This window comes from Eucyclogobius newberryi, unplaced genomic scaffold (genome assembly GCF_026437365.1).
Source record: "Eucyclogobius newberryi isolate DKJ021-1_F unplaced genomic scaffold, fEucNew1.0.hap1 SCAF_4, whole genome shotgun sequence".
Classification (NCBI taxonomy): Eukaryota; Metazoa; Chordata; class Actinopteri; order Gobiiformes; family Gobiidae; genus Eucyclogobius; species Eucyclogobius newberryi.
The window spans coordinates 11,514,207-11,528,590 of NW_027316056.1; positions in this window are offsets into that span (position 1 = coordinate 11,514,207).

Below are 14,384 nucleotides of genomic sequence, written 5' to 3' on the forward strand. Positions count from 1 at the left end.
ATGAGGAGCTGATGGTGGGCTCCCACTTGAGATCCTGGGTGATGGTGGTGCTGAGGAAGCGGAAGGAGTTTGTGATAGTGAGGGGGGGCTGGGGGGCTGTGACTTTCCTGAAGTCCACGATCATCTCCACTGTCTTCTGGGCGTTGAACTCCAGGTTGTTACCGCTGCACCAGGACACCAGCCCGTCCACCTCCCTCCTCTAGACAGACTCATCCCCGTCCGAGATGAGCCAGATGAGGGTGGTGTCGTCCGCAAACTTGATCAGTTTTATAGAGTCGAGGCTGGAGGTGCAGCAGTTTGTGTACAGGGAGAAGAGCAGGGGAGAAAGTACACAGCCCTGTGGAGTTCCTGTGCTGATAGTCATTTCCAGCCAGTTGTAGTGTTCTGAGTTTGAATCCCAGCTCTGACAATTTACTGTATGTCCTCTTGTCTCTCATCCCTATTTCACACTGAACTGCCCTGTCTCGTGAGGCCTACGGGCTAAGAAATCCCTTCAAAAAGAAAAGGGAGAGTATATATATCCAGGGCAACCACTCGCCTCCCAGCAAGAAGGTCTTTTCTGTGCAGAGTTGGCATATTTCTCAACGTGTCTGGGTGGGTTTCTTCCGGGCAGTTCCCAGATCAACCCAAAACATGCACAATAAATAAAAGGCCGTGGCTGGAGAGCCGCGGCGGGTTCAAATGGCCGCGCAGTTTCAGGGACCGCGGCATTTCCCTTATAGCCCGTTATAGCCTCATGGCTAACCCTAACCTTAACCTTAACCTTAACCCTAACCTTAACTTTAACCCTAACCTTAACCCTAACCCTAACCCTAACCCTAACCCTAACCCTAACCCTAACCCTAACCCTAACCCTAACCCTAGCCCTAGCCCTAACCCTACCCTTAACCCGGCGTGGTCTAAAACAGCGCTAAAACGCGGTCAAATAGCAGCGCAGTTTCAGGAGCCGCGGCGCGCGGCCGGCACAAAAATAACATGGAAGTTTCGGCCGCGCGCCGCGGCTCTGCAGACACTCCCTAAAAAAAAGCTTCTGGGGAAATGCCCCTGCGGCAGTGAAGGTTGGGTCAAATGCAAAGGACAAATTTCCCTGTGGTGACAATAAAGTGAACTATAACCCAAAAAGGGTTTGAAATATTTTGTTAAGGATAATTATGCAATACATTTAATTACATTTGTCATTGTTTTTTTTTTTAAGTTACATATGTCAATAGGTCACATACAGTTGACAATAAAACCACAAAAGTCTAGTCAAGGCAGGTTTTTGGTTGAAAACATACCACGGAACATACCGGCACACCACTGCTATGTTTTTTTTGTACAAATATATATTCAGTACACTCCAAAATTGTACATAATTCAATTTTGTGAATGTATAGATATGTTAATAACTTTTTTTAAAGTGCACATGCCAATACGTCAACGCTAAGAAGATATTGGACTCCACCTTTCTAACCACTGCTCCTCACGACTCACAATGCTGTGCCCTGGGCTACACTTCTCTTTGACCACCAGCAGGGGGAGTTGTAGCTCCTTCATGTGCTCAGAAGTTGCCCTTAGATCTGAGATAAGAGCAGCCGCCACACAACCCCAGTCCCTCCTCAGCTCTGCTCTGTCTGGTTTGAGGTTTTATTTAATAGGATTTTCATTGTGAGTTGCCGCTGCCTGCAGACTGTCACTCTGTGCCAGCAGTGCTCTCAGAGTTCATCATGGCTGTCTAAACACTGAAATCTGATCTGCTTTGGGAAAGTTCAGTAAAACAGAAAGATAATGGAAGTATTTTGATTCTGCTCTTAGTCTCAAGGGCGCTGTCCGTTTTTGTTTTTGTACGTTAAACATTTTTTGACGTGGTTTGAGGAAGAAATAACCCGTGAGCAACCCTATGGGAGACCGTAGCCCACCCTAGAAGACATATCCCTCTGCATAAATAGGTTTGGTCAATACCGTAACATCAGAAACGGTATAAAACGAAACCAATTACATTTTAGAAGGCAACCTGATGATTTGGAGATGCATTATACATGGTTTTGCCATGTAAAAAGAGACCAAAGTTATAGACGCATGCTATTTGACATTTTCCTCTCTGGTTGAGCTGAACTTTTATTCCTCACAGACTCTGGAGAGTACTGCAAAATGTAGTTACCAGTTTTTCTGCATTATTTCACTTGGAGAATAACAGAATAATCTCACTTAGAAAATAGGTAGATGCCAGTGAGGTGGAGAAAACAGGTAAAGAACTCCAAGGAACTCACTTAATCTCACATATTACAAAGGGGAATCATTTTTGTGTTTCGATAAATAATTGGATGACAGGTAATGAGCAAAGCTGAGAGTAGGGCTTAAATTGAACCCCTCAGACGTTTGGAGAAAGCTACAAATGCTGCAATGCGACTGGCACGAATCCTCATCCAACGATTCATCATAAACCCAGCTCAAACCCAGAGTTATTGTGTCCCGTAAAATATTTTATCTCATTTCAGATAGAAGAGTCATTTTCCATTTTCTCTCCCTCTCCCTCCCTCCCTCCCTCGCTCCCTCATCATCTTTCTTCCCTGCAGACTCCTGTGCATGAGTTGTGTATAGAGCAGGGTCACACTTACCTCCACAGACGTCAGCACAATTAGTCTTTTAATGCCTCATTCATTCTTGTCTCATTTTAACAGCCCGCTCCAGCCCGTCGTCTCGTTGGAAACGCGGTCATAGGTTGTTTGAGCCAACTGCTTATTAAGAGCTAAAGACGTGAGCGGACTTCACCATATGCTGTAAAATTGGTAGGTTTTATATCTTAAGAACTTACAGAAGGCAATTAAGTTTTTAATAAGGGCAGGTTACGACGTTATGAGTTTATTTTAAAACTTTGTATCAACACATCCACTGAAATAAAGATTAGTTTAAGATTGTGAGAATGCTTGGACTCTAACTCTCAGCAAGCAGGTCCTGGGTTCAATACTTGGGCCAGATGGGGCCAATGTCTAGGTTACTGAGTGGATTAATCTATTTAAATTGCCCCTTGGGAATGAATAAATGTTTTGATTATTAATTGACTCCCTTGAGTTTGTATGTTCTGTTAGTGTCTGGCTGGGTTTACCTCCGGACAATAAGCCGTCAGATTCCGAAGATCTGTGCTGCAGAGATCCCAAGAAGGACTGTGGGTTCTATTCCTGGTCCAGACCAACATCACATGATCTCTCTGGGTGGAGTCTGCATGTTCTCCCCGTGTTGCCGTGGGTTCTCTCCGGTTTCCTCCCTACGTGCAAACACATGCATATGTTAGGCAACTCCAAATTGGCCCTAGTGAATGAATGTGAGAGTGAATGTTTGTCTGTGTGTCTCTGTGTTAACCCTGCGACGAGCTGGCCCCTGTCCAGGGTGTACCCCGCCTAAGGCACAAAGTCACTGGGATAGGCTCCAGTCACCCGAGACCCCTAGAGGGAACCAGCGGTAGTAAATGAATGAATATTTCTTACCATCTCTGCATTGACCGTTGCCATGACAAGAGAGGGTTTCTCATTGTCCCCATTTCTCCTGTGTCACTGGATCTGTCAGTGGGCGATCGCACACAGCGCCTGGAGCATCTTGGTCAGAATTAGCATTAGCCAAATGCTAATCCAAGCAGACACATGGAAACAATACACAAAGCCCATTTGATGCATTATTCATATTGGCGGTGGAAAGCAACTTCCGGAGTCATACACCCTGGGGTGTGGCTGACAATCTATGCCAAAGACCACCAACTAAAGGCACTGAAATGAACAAACAAAAATATGCAATACCAACACAGCCACCTCCATGCCAAAATAATGCTGCGAGGGTTTTGCCATAGTGCAAGGATGAGGTTCATTTGTATAGAATATTTTGTGGACGGACTCTTTATCCTTTTGTGACTTCTATTACAATATTTTCCAAAACTATCAGACAGACTTTTGTATTGATGGGTAAAAGGGTTAGGGTTTCAAAAATGGTTATCGTTAGGGTTTGGCTAAGTTTAGAAACATCTAATTCTAACCCCATATCATTTTGCGACAGTTCTAGCGCCCTCTGATGTGGTAAGTTTACGTTCTAAAACAGCCTAATTTCATTGTCTTACATAAATCTCTATCGAAGTTGATGTAAAGCTTAATGTGCAAAAATAGTTTTCGTAGAGCACAGACGTAAAAGAAAGATTCAAGGGAGCAATCTAGACAATGTTTTTTTAAATTGTGATGTTTCGACTTCCATCCAGCAATCATTAGTATGTAGGTGCACTGTATAAGCTTTCTGCTGCGCACCACTTGCTTGTGTCCACGGATTGTTTCACGACAGTATTTTGCATTTATTCAATTAAAGGGATTATTGCAAAAGAAAATACTGGAAAGACATGTGTTTTTTCTGTAATGTTGGTGACAGAGATCGATCGTAGATGCAGCGAGATGAGGGCTCACTCTGCGACAGAGATTCCATAATATCAGACAGGTTTGATATGGATCGCAGCTTGTCTTTGGCCGTGCCTCTCTTTTGAGTTGGATCTTTGTTCCTGTCTCACTGTGACACCTACGACCCACGATTTTGAGTGTAGTGGACACTCGGTTTACTTGACAGCCCACAGATCTGACCTGTAACTTGGCCTGGGAGCTTCCCCTGCTTGTCTCCATGGAAAAATGAAGTTGAATTGCATACTGTGGAATATTCAAGGTATTGGAGACAAGCAGTTGCATGGACCTGCCCCCGAAATTTAAAAGCTTGACTATTATACACTTGTGCTCAATTCAAAACTGTACAAAATCGATGCTTACAACCCGAAAAGTGCTAATCGAAACATACAAACTGAATTAAGATGTTAAAATGTTAAGCTGGTTTGTTTATGATCAAATTTTTGCACCTGTACAAACCCCAGATTTACAATTTGGATTGATGAAGATATAAAGTTTTTCTACCAGATTGTAAAAGAAAATCTACTAAAAAGCTTTGAGATATTGAAGGATTCTTTTGGCTTAAAGTAACAGGACTGGAGGTATCTGCAAATAAGGAGTATAATAATCTAAGTAGAATAAGAAATAAGAAATTAGGCCAGGCAATGACTATTTTAACCCACTAACAGATTTTTTGTCAAGGCTAATAAATCAGAACTTTCAAGAGGAAGAATATCTAAATTATATAATGCATTCATAACCTCTACAAAATATATTAAAAACAAATGTGAAACAGAAGGTATACTTACTTTAACAGGCGGAGATTGTTTTTCCCAGTGGAGGACCATAAAATCACTTGTTTGGAGAGAATTTTGCTGGAAAAATACCTTTTTTCATAACACCATGTAAAGTGCCCATTGTTGTCAAAGATCCAATTATTCAGAGGGACATTCTAACTGTTGGAGAAATGTGACAGGCAGGAGGCCCACCATTACCATGTGTTTCGGGACTGTCCTGTTGCTCAGAAAGAGAGATCGAGATTAACACATGTTTTTGAAAGCAATTCCACACAATTTCAGAACTTAGGCCTCAAAACTCCTGCCATGATCACTATAAATACACCTTTGAAGTAAACATTTGGCGATGACAGTTGACACAAACTGCACCGGCGATCAAATACGGGACTGACATTATATTTGACATTTTTAAAGGAGAAAAAGTCGCATTCTGACTTAATTTGGAATTGAATACATTTGAAAGACTGTGGACTAAATGGGGCATTAATTAAAACATTTTTGCTACTCATTTTTAATGTTTGTGTGTTTTTCTGTGCAGTATAAACGAAAATGAGTATGAGCACAAAGCAGTAACTCACAGGCATTAGTCAGAGTACTCCCACACCTGTACTACAATTCTGTATCTGGGCACAGTTCAGTGTATGTGTTTGATAAAGTGCCCCCTTCGAATCGTACCATCGTTCACACGCTTTGGGAGCCTCACTGCGGAGCGGGTTCAGGAGGAAAAAATATCTCTTCACTGGCGCTTTTATCTGCTCTTGAGCGTGAACCACAAAAGATACACTTTTCAAAACTGCAGCGAATGAGTGAGCCTTGATTCAGGTTCCGTGTCAGGTTATACCATTTATATAATGGATTTAACTGGTTTTAACAGAATCAACTGCGAAGATGTTTTTCCTGATGTGATTTGACGGCTCAGAAGTCACAAAGTAGGTGAATAAAGTATTCAAACTTCAATGGAACTGGGATAATAAACTCAGCAACAGTTGATACCAATGGGCAAGAGTATTTAAATGCAATTAAACTCTAAATACTTAACCATGACGTGTAGTGGCTATCATCAATTCACATCACTCCAGAACTGATCTAAATATATACAATAAATGTGCAGTTAAACTAAATTCCGGCATTAGAATCAATACTTTTTTATACCAATCGGATAATAATAATAATATACCAATTGTTTTTTTTCATTGACGTTTGCGACACAAAAGAATTCATTAGTCATTTACAACAAAGACGTTTTGTGCTTCGCTCATGGATTCTGCAGAAATCGGTGATTCTTTTTCATAGATTGGAAAATGTCTCCATCGGCTTCATGACGCACAGTGAGTATGTGAGGATGTGTCTGCTTTAGTCCCTCATGTATCGTTTAGTGGTGTGGCACTAGATGGCACTGTGCACACAAGTGTCAAGCCCCTTCCGAACGCACCTCTGACTGGATCAAAAACTTGGAAACATCATTTATGATCTGTTGACGCTATTTTTGTGTGCGTGATTGTACTTTATCCTCTTTTTGCTCCCTGTGTTGCCTTGGGAACTGCTCAAAAAAAGAACAGTGGAAGCGGCGTCACATTGGCGTGCCACGTAACTCTCCTCCAAGTTAATTTACATCCCGGGAGGAGGTTGTTTTAATGCGTAGAGGGCTGGTCTGAGTCAGCACAGGTCAGGAAGATGAGATGACAGAGTGATTGAGGCGCAGGAGGAGGGGGTCCGGGGCAAGTGAAGAGCAGGTACAGCCCTCCCCTGGATCAGAGCCAAGCAATAAATGTCAAGGCTCTGCAAAGTGATGTGCTCAAAAAAGACCATCATACTGCGTCTCTCTGACCACAGACGAAGACCGGAAAGATTTTAGAGGTGATCTAATATTAAGATAGGAAAATGTAGGACAAACGTTAGTTCAGGTTACTTTGAAAAGCAGCTTTATTATCATGAATACCTCTCGTCTCCAGAGTTGTTTAGAACCAACCTTACCCTCGTTCTGTGTTACAAACCAGTGGAGCCAAAAGCGTTTTCAGCTTGTGTACAGTCCCTACGCTTACATGAGAACTGCTCTGAACAACCAAACTCGATTATATTCATCAGACCACTCTAACATGTCGCAAAAAGAACCAAATAGGGGCTAAAAATGATGGCTAAAAAAACATTTAGGTACATTTAAGCCAGTAATTTAGCATTAGCACCAACGCTTTGCTGCTTTAATTGCTAATAAAATGACAAGCACACATAGTAACATAGATAAGATAATCTCATTTATGTTGAGCATTTGATTTTGAGACATGCTAAGAACTGCATTGCTCAAAGTTGTTTGCTCTCTGCAGACGCTCCGGAACATATCATTTCATTTTAACGTATCGGATTTTTAAAAAACACACGTTGTTGTCTGCAAACACATCTAATGTCTTCTTGTCTTGGTCGTACTGTGTCGTAACATGCAGCATCAATACGACAACACACATACTTCTCCAGATGTGGTATTGGCATCTTCAATCTCCAGTCCTCAAACGCACTTCCTGGGTTTACATGCGTTTTCCCGATTTCCTGCTTTGCATGTAAACGTGTGGATGTGACAACGGGTCTAAGTGGAACATTCTCTTGTGTATTTCAGGTTGGCCATTGACGCACGGACTAGCTTCCCCTAGACACAATCTATAATACAAAGGTCTGTCTATAACCGTCTCATTCTCAAGCTTCTGAAAACAGTGCATTACCTTCTTCTTGTACACGAGTCCCTTTTCAGTTGTTCATATGTCGTATTGTCCTCGAATAGGCTGTTGACTCATAATCAGCTGTGTTCAGAATCACTGCGCAGCGTCCCACTGGTGAATGTTGATGCTGTGATTCATCTGCAGAATTTCCAGCCTTCCTCTTTTCACCTGTACTGTCAGATTGAAAATGACTTTTGGATGGAAGTACTTGATCTGAAAAACGTTGTCCAGATCATGACGCCTGAAGCTTTTTTCTCCATTAGGGTGTTGCTGGTTATACACACATTGGCCATTAACATGCATTCAACTTCATACATTTCACTCACAGTATGATCTTTGTTTTGGTCTGCAGTTTTGACGAGCTAAAATTCTGTGAATGGTTGATCTTTAACGTAAAATAGAGATAAAGAAAATCTGCCATGTTTGTTGTAACCTGGTTAACTGTTCATGGAGATGCTTTAGTAAAAACATTAATTAATATATGAATAGTTAATGTGCTTGTGACACCGTACACTCTTCCATTATAAACGCACCCGTACCTAAAAAAAACATGTTGCTATGTCCATGAGCTGGAAGTTTATAGCCTCTGAGTTCTACATCAAATTATTATTAATCCACCTCTACAGGATGAACAGCTGTATCATTGGTACATGTTTATGACAGTGGGGACAAAATAACTTACTTTGGTCGCCATTGGATCCACAAAAAGACTATTTTGTCCCGTATTCAAAATTCAAAGAGATCCGTGCGCCTCTTGGCTCTGTGGTGAAGGAAGTGTGAGGCCAAGGAAATGTGGAAAATTGGACTGTAGATTTTCACAGAAGGGGAACGGTTTTGAGTTTGAAAAAGCCACTTCATCTAGTTTTTGGAAAAAGTGTTTTACATAAATTTACCAGTGACATTATTCTTTTGTATTTGCTGAACATTTGCAGGAAAAGGCTTTGTCGAACATGTGCAGAAAATCACAATCATTCAAAAAGTGGTGAACCTTTAGTCCCAGAATTAGTTTACAATGGGAGTCTAACTAGGAAGACACTATTAGTTGAGTAATACTATTTCAAATAAACAATATGAGGTGCAATCCTGTTGTTCTGAAGTTAAGCAGAGCAATTTGGTACAATTTTAAAGCTAAATGCTCTCTATAGTTATGCAGGCTATTTATTTCAAAGAGATTCTGGATCACAGATCATGACTATGTAAAAATAAAACAATAATACAATAAAACGTTGAACTCTTTTGTTTACTACATAAAGCTAGTTGGTGGTTATTCAGCTATTAGTTAGTATTTTAAAAGCATTAGGGTATATGCAAAAATATCTGTTGCTAACAATGCCCTAGAATACTGTAACAATATAGAGGGAAGAAAATATTTATAATAGAATACATGTAAACTATGTATGACCAAAAAAAGCAACTAGTACTTTATAAATGCATGTATTTATTTTACAATAGCTCCTTGAGATGGTCCCGCTCGTTTTCTAGGCAATCGTAAATACAGTAATCAAGCCTGTATTATGCCTTGGTCCCTAGACTAAAGTGCTATAGAAAGATAAAAAAGGTTTGTTAATTATTCTGTACTGAATTTTAGAAACTGCTTAGCTCATTTTACATCAGCAAAAACAATTAATATCATGCGGCATGGTGTATTCAAACCTTAAAACATCAATAACATGTTCAATGTTGTTCAATAATCTTCATCACATAACATTTACATTCATTTCATTCAGGGATTTCATTCGGGGCCCCTGCAGTTGTGTGCACAGTCAAACCCTCCATGCACTGTGCAGACACTAGTCACATATCTTTTCAAGAGCCCCTCCTCAGTGTCACAGACCCTTCATACTCTCCTTTCTCAGAGATCAGTGACAGAGACGACACTAACCATGCTCATGCAAGATGAATTCTAAAGATATTTGTCTCACAAACTCTTGCTAAACTCTTATTGAAATCATCAGGTCAGGCTCGTGCTGTTCGGTTTATGCAATAGTTTGATTTCTTGGCTTATTCCTGTTGGGACGCTTTGACCAATCTGATTCAAATATTCCTCATGAAGTTACATCTTTTCCCGACTGCTTTCGGTGACAGCCTGTCCAGATTGATATTGTGCAGAACTCAATTCAGAGTGATACACATCAATCTGGCTGGGCAGAGAGAGAAAGGTGCAAGTGAGAGACATTAGACTACGGCTTTTGAGAGAGTGCATTTGTTTTATAGAGTTATTATTGCAGAACTGGTGTCTGGGGTGACACCGGGAGAAGTGGGTGCTCTGTGCCTCATAAGTCTCCACTGAACACCAGGGACAGGCGATTTTAGTATTGATACTCTAACAAGTATTTTGGGAGACATTTCAGTCGATCCCAATTCCGATACCAAAAGTGTGCATACATATATTACATAATCAGTACATGAGGCCTTGTACTATCAATACAAATGCCAGTCAGAAAGAGCATATCACATTATTCTCTCATTAGACTTACCTTAGTTATACATAGAATGTATTCTAACATGCATCCCACACGCTCTCACTCACTGCTGTTTCTTCACCAGATGAGAGGTTTATCCACAGGTACACGTCAGGCCATCGTGTATGCATCCAAGAGTTCATTTATTCTGTGCTCCGTGAGGACAGAGTGTTATCTTTAGTTGTTGCCCCTAAATATGCCCATGTCACACTCCTTTATACATAACTTTAGCAGGCGGTTGTGCTCCACATGGTCGGGGCATAACACGTGACATAGATGAACAGTCCCTTCTGCTGCTGTTAAGTGGGGGTGTTTCCAGGCACTGTGCTCAAACCTGTCCAGAACATGTGTAGTTTGAAAATACACCCAGCGCACGCCTGTGAAACACATTTGAGAGACTATTGATATTTCATTCATGAGATCAATACCAAAAAAAATGACATCTGGGTATCGATACTCCCATCCCTACTATACAAACATGTCAGAAATAAGCTTTCAGCGACAATAGAGAAGAAGAACGAGCATTTCAGGACCTGTCCATGGTGTTGTTACGGTTGTTACTAGTGTCAAAAACAAAGCCATGCACTGACTAAAGCGCAAACTTTTAGGAGTTTGTAGTTGCTTTAGCGCTGCTTTAAGAAATGCATTTGGATTTGCTCATGCATTCAAATTCAAGGTACACACAGCGCGTACTGGAATACTCTTGCAGACACCACTGAATATCTTCACCCATCTTCAATCAGCGAGAGGAGGAAAATGCATGCTTCGTTATCATGCATTCTATAACCATGACACATAAGATATCATTTTGATCACAATATTGTATAAGAGGCTCATAAACTATGTATTGTTTGTTTTTAATCATTAGCTTTTAACATAAACCTTGCGGCGTAGCCAGGGCCTTTGGTCCTGCACTCATGAATAAAGATGATCCAACTCAAAAGGCGCTTTGAGCTTACAGCGTGTACTGCCTCTCGCACAGACGCACGGGAAAGTACAGAGGTGTATTTCAAAGCATTGGAAACAGGTTGCGGTTGCTGACTGGTGGCCCTGAATAGTTGTAGTGAGAATGATAAAACAGTGTCTTCTGGCTTGGTGCATCTGTGGCATGGCTCAGACTTCATATGTTCCAGTTAAGGCTTTGCCCGCTCCTTATGTTCATACATCCAGCATCAGTGAAGAGGCAACTTCACACACCAACAGGTTCAATAAGCCTGCAATGTGTCCAGCTCACACTGCAACAGTTTGAAGTCGTGCCAGGTGCAGTTTAGGATGGTCAAACATAGACAGAGTTGGGACGAATACTTTTAGTTACAGAGTGAATACCTGCATTAAAAAAACACCTATTGTGCTTTAGTTCTAATCTACAACACATGTAGATCAATATGTTATCTTCTGGACATTTTAAAATCACAATATTGATCTAAGACGACTTGGTAAAAAAAACTAATCCGCCAACTTCCGAGTGTAAAATGGCAGCTCTGATTTGCGCTGGCACCTTTATGTTACGTTGCCCTATGGAGAGTTCACAATAGCAGAGGATTTATATTTTCATTTGTGCCAAACGACTGCGCGAGGCTGTCAAATCCTACGTATGTCACCAAAAAACGTTGTAGAAGGAAATAAGTAAAGAGCAGTGAGCATCTATCGGGGGGGAATCTGGGGAGACTGTCAAAACAATGCCATCTTAAATATTACTCAAATATGCTCGAGTGAACTTTGAGAGGCTTAACAAGAAGAGAAAACAATTATATTATTGTAAAATAAACCTGACATAATTATGATCCGCCCTGAGTACCTAAAGTCTCTGGATGTTGTAGGACTGTCTTGGCTGACACATCTCTGCAACATCACGTGGCGGTCGGGGACGGTGCCTCTGGACTGGCAGACCGGGGTGGTGGTCCCTCTGTTCAAGAAGGGGGACCGGAGGGTGTGTTCCTACTACAGAGGAATCACACTCCTCAGCCTCCTCGGTAAAGTCTATTCCAAGGTACTGGAGAGGAGAATCCGACCGATAGTCGAACCTCGGATTCAGGAGGAGCAGAGTGGTTTTCATCACTGGACCAGCTCTATACTCTCCATCGGGTGCTCGAGGGTTCATGGGAGTTTGCCCAACCAGTCCACATGTGCTTTGTGGATCTGGAGAAGGCTTTCGACAAAGTTCCTCGCTGTCCTTTGGGGCTGCTCCGGGAGTACAGGGTCCCGGGCCCATTGCTCTGTATGACCGGAGCAGGAGCTGTGTTCGCATTGTCGGCAGTAAGTCAGACCTGTTCCCAGTGCATGTTGGACTCCGCCAGGGCTGCCCTTTGTACCGGTTCTGTTCATAGTTTTTATGGACAGAATTTCTAGGCGCAGTCAGGGGTCGGAGGGTGTCTGGTTTGGGGACCACAGGATTCCATCTCTGATGTTTGCAGACGATTACCCTCTTCCCTCTTCAGGTGGGTGGGGTGTCCTTGCCCCAAGTGGAGGAGTTCAAGTATCTCGGGGTCTTGTTCACGAGTGAGGGAAGGATGGAGCGTGAGATCGACAGGCGGATCGGTGCAGCGGCTGCAGTGATGCAGTCGCTGCATCGGACTGTTGTGGTGAAGAGGGAGCTGAGTCGAAAGGCAAAGCTCTCTATTTACCGGTCAAGCTACATTCTGATCTCACCTATGGTCATGAGCTTTGGGTAATGACCGAAAGAACCAGATTGCGGATACAAGCGGTCGAAATGACTTTCCTCCGCCGGGTGTCTGGGCGCTCCCTTAGAGATAAGGTGAGGAGCTCGGAGTAGAGCCGCTGCTCCTCCAGCTGAGGGCATCTGTTCCGGAGCCTCCTGGGCGTGTTCCGGGCATGTCCCACCGGGAAGAGGCCCCGGGGAAGACCCAGGACACGCTGGAGAGACTATGCCTCTCGGCTGGCCTGGGAACGCCTCGGGATCCCCCCAGAGGAGTTGGAGGAAGTGTCTGGGGAGTGGAAGTCTGGGAGTCCCTGGTTAGACTGCTGCCCCCGCGACCCGGCCCCGGATAAAGCGGTAGAAGATAGATGGATGGATATGATTTGTTTGTTATGCATGTTTAGTAATTTAGCTTAAGCACCACAACTTTGAAGCTATAAGTGCTAACAAAGATCATAGATACAGTAGAAACACACTTTTCACAAACGACATAAGCGACATCTTTTTCAGGCTGCGTTGGTCACAAGTTATTTGCTCCCCTCAGCGCAAATAAACACATTTTGTTTCAACGCAGCGGACAAAACAAAATAACACATGGTCCCTCCAGTCTGCGCTGGAGGGACTGTAGTTTATCTTCTCTGCTGAGTGAGTACATGAGATAAATATATTTTTTTTACAATTTTATTCTTCATCAGAACATAAAGTTAAAGGAGCAAAAGTAGAAAATAAGGGAGTGGCATTAGAGAAAAAATAACTAATATATGTATACATACCATATATAAACACATACATATATATATACATACACAAAGAAGAATTACTGAGTATGAGATTCAAGATAATTGTCCCATTTTGACAATTAGTCTATTTTTAAGTTCAGTCCTGAGGTTATTTGTTCCATTGTGCGCATGTGTCTGTTATGATATTTGTCCTGTGTCGTTGGGGTAGTTTGAGTCATCCATTTGTGTGAGAACCTTCTTCCCAGCCGCTGGGAGTATATTCCAGAGATAGTCTTCCATCAGGCCAAAGTACATGACGTAAACTCGGACTTCTCTCTGAACCACGATGCCTCAATCAAACTTCCTGGATTGACATGGATTTTTAAAGAATATGTACAAATTGAACTCGGCCACTTTTCTGGTTGTCTTATGTCTATGTGCATTGTTATGAGATATTTAGTCTGTAAAGCTTTCTTTTACACCCTTGAGTGGCAGTTTGGGAGTCATTCAGTTCACAGAAGTTGTCCAAGGTTGTTTGTTCTAGAAATGCAGTTTTGAAAGTCACTTAAATGTACACACTGCACTATTCTTAGAGTTACTTTTAGACTGTGATATAATTGAATATACTAATAATACCTGTCTTACATGCTTGGCTGA